At 31.4% G+C, this 3,701-nt stretch overlaps 1 pseudogene; it reads left to right on the forward strand.

Annotated features, from left to right (window-relative positions):
- The first annotated feature begins 2,474 nt into the window (after positions 1-2,474).
- LOC145286822 (5S ribosomal RNA) lies at positions 2,475-2,591 on the forward strand (annotated as a pseudogene).
- The last annotated feature ends 1,110 nt before the right edge of the window (positions 2,592-3,701 follow it).

Here is a 3,701-nt window from a genome sequence, read left to right on the forward strand (position 1 = left end):
GACGCATGCTTCTCCTACTAACTTCAAGGAGACATATAATCCATCATGGCTATGAAGCATAAGTTCAACATGTATCCACTGAACACTTTTCTCTTTCAGCAGGCCTGTATAATCCTAACAAAGTCTCTACACAGGAACTCTTTCAACGACTAACCCTTTTTCTATACAACACATTTCTCTTTAGTTTTACTAGCGAAGATAACCAATAAAGCCGTCTTTAAATGTTAGAATGAGATTTCTCATCATGTCTTAATCATTTCAACATTTTGGCAACACTCGACGTAATGGCAAACATACAACGTTCGTTGACGACTTATTTTACACTTCCATTTAACACAAAAACAAAAATGTTCTTAATATTGGATCTAGTTTTTTTTTGCTCCAGATAAATTAGGCTAACCTATTTATGCTATCAATAAATTTCTTCCTTACCTGTGTTATCTATCCTTGTACCCTCCCCCCCCCCCAAAAAAAAAGAAGCTCCTGTATTTATAAGGTCCGAATAAATCCATTATGCTACTTTGCAGAAAAAATTTTTAGGGAATATATTTCTTCTCTTTTTTTTCCTCTTCTTCCTTTCTCTTGAGTTTGCTTCACTGCTACTGATGTTGTTGGTTATGGGACTAATTTCTGCCTGTTGATTGATCTGCGCATTCAGTGTTTTGTAATAAAATTCAAGCTGAAGTTCGTAGTTCAGACTTGACACTTGAAATGTGTTAACGAAGTTTATACTGTTGAAGTGATTGCATCTAAGTTACATGACGAATTCGTATATTGCTGAGAGAAATCTACTTCAAGGAAATCCAAGAAATCTGTCTAAGACTTGGCAGTTAAATTTGTCGGAAAAATACCAGCTTGCAGAAGAGAACGCACACGTAGGGAATATTCTCACTAGGAAAGATTGAATTGGAAGTGTCTATCACTAGAACTAGATATTTTTTCTAAGGCCTGAAGAAAATGGATACGTCTCAAGCTGCGGTTTTTCTAAGTCAAAAGAAAAGAGTATTTCTATCTTGACTGGACTCAAAGAAGGAACGAGGAAGTTTTTTTTTGTTACCGGACTTCTTGCCTTTTCAGAGAACATTATTATACGAATAATTATGTGTACTTTTTTTTACAAGTTTTTCCTAAAAAAAAAAATGAGGAAATAAATTCCTCACTATAAAAGAACACTTTCAGAACATTATTTCAGACAATAAGTTATCTTTGTCTGCAGATATTTCAACTAATCTGCTCGAGAGGACTTTTATTTTAAAATAGACGATATTACAAAATGTAAGCTTAAATTACAAACAAAAGGGAGCAAAGTCTTTTCAATTTTGCTTAAGTATTTCGACTTTTCTAAAAAAAAATCCTACTGTGGTTGAAATCTCATATCAGAGCAGTAAATAAAAAAGAGCCTTCTCAACACGTCTGTCTTTCTGGGTTTTTTTCTTTCTATCTTTCGTAATTGTTACCTCACAAAGGACTTTCTTTGTAACTGAGAACAAAATCTTAGCAGCAGACAGCTGGTGAACTTTTTGTGGCTCGAAGTTTCTCTTTTTGTCTGTTTTTTTTTTTCATAAAATTGTATGATTGTTTCTATCCACCAAGTCTTTTCTCTTCTCATTTTTTGTTGTTGCTTTTCTTTGTCTTTGTATGCGTAACGTTCTTATATGTCGAAGTGACCTTCATTAGAAGTGATGATAATAATTTCGACAACTTATCCCTTTTTTTAAATATTATTTTATTTCTATATTTACATCATTATTTACTCATAATATTTTAATATTTGTTAGTTTTTTTTCAAACTATATAAAAATTAAAAATAATATAAATATATAAACGAGAATTTTAAAATCCTATATGTACTGTTTAGATACATTATACATTACTTAGTTTCGAATTTCCTCTATTAATCTACTTTGATTCGTTTGCAATGGTTTAAAAGCATCAGGATACCGAGCAAACGCTTTATATAACTGTCTAAATAAGGCATGTGCTATTTTTATGTGCCATACAAACTATTTGAAAGGAGCTGGAGTTTCTTTTTATCAAACATTTTATAGATAAATATTCTAGCCTCAATTTTTTATATCTAAATCTAGAAATATAGCTTGTGTTCCTCTGCGTTCACGATTTAATTCTAACCCCTTTGGATATATCAAATGTTTATTTTTCAAATTCCTCGTTGTCATTTATACGTCGTCAATAAATCTCCTACAACCATGATAATTATATGTTCTAGATATATCAGTTTTTATTAATGATTGCACACACACACACACACACACACACACACACACACACACACACACACACACACACACACACACACACTTGGAAACACTAGTCTTACAATTCTTTTTTTACATCAAAAAGTTTTAGATTTTGTAATACATTTTCCTAAAAAAACTAAATCTATAATATTGTATAATTCTTTAATTCTTAGTTTTTTTGTGTGGTATGTTTTGTATAAAAGGTACTAAAGTCATATAAACAGCATAATCACGTTGACGCACCTGTTCTCATCAGATCACCGAAGTTAAGCAACGTTGAGCCTGGCTAGTACCAGATGGGTGACCATTTGGGAATTCTAGATGCTGTATCTTCTTTCCACTTATCTCGGCATTGAACCTCCATTTGCCACTGGTATTCAATAATGTCGACTCAGGAGAGATGTGGTTGAGATTGCGCAACTCTTGTCACAAACATTTCACCTGCAGGCACCCTTACAGTGGGTATCCATAGTCTGTCAAGACGGAAGGAAGCCTTTTAAAAAAGTCATATGTTGATATCGCAAAAAATCAAGACAACAAAACATAAAATGAGAACATCATATTGTATATTTTCTTATGCGTTACAATTGTTTCATAACCATTTGGACAATTTTAAATATTATATCATTCAAAAATATTCCAAAATAACTACTCTTCAGACGGCAAAATACACTAGTTATGTATATATAAATACATTCATAATCTCTATTTTAAGAGATCAAGCAGTTGGACCTACCTCAAAGCCAAAGCAAAATATGATTAAAGTAAAAATAAAATAGATAAACTCCATAATTTATTATACCATACCTGTTCACACTGAAACACTTATCACAATATTCTGTGGATCTATATTAAAAAAACCTTGTTAAACTTGTGACATATTTACATTCTATGGAGGTCAGGCGTGAACGAACACCCCATAATTTTATTATACCATATTTCTTCAAACTGAAACATAATTATCAAAGTATACTTACGTAGATAGATATGAAAAGTCTTTATTAAAGTTTGTGCCTATTTCCATTCTATGGAGGCTAGGCGTGAACGCAGACCCCACAATTTTATTATACCATCCCTATTTAAGTTAAAACATACTTAGCAAAGTATTATCATGTACATCTATATCAAAAACACTTGTAAACGTGTTTTTTTAATTTTTAAATTTTTTATTTCCATACTTTGTGGACCAGACGCGTACGCAGACCCCACAATTTTAATGAATCATCATTATGCCAGATGAAACATACCCATTCCTGTGTCTCGATACATCTTCTATATATGTGATCAGTTTTCTATAATAGTCAACCATATAGGAGCCTATTCGTGACCAGACACACACAGAGACGTTCAGCTTTATATTATATATATATATATATATATATATATATATATATATATATATATATATATATATATATATATATATATATATATTAAGTAATG

The sequence above is a fragment of the Euprymna scolopes genome, chromosome 10 (genome assembly GCF_053919585.1).
Source record: "Euprymna scolopes isolate OS-2025 chromosome 10, ASM5391958v1, whole genome shotgun sequence".
In the NCBI taxonomy this organism is placed as follows: domain Eukaryota; kingdom Metazoa; phylum Mollusca; class Cephalopoda; order Sepiida; family Sepiolidae; genus Euprymna; species Euprymna scolopes.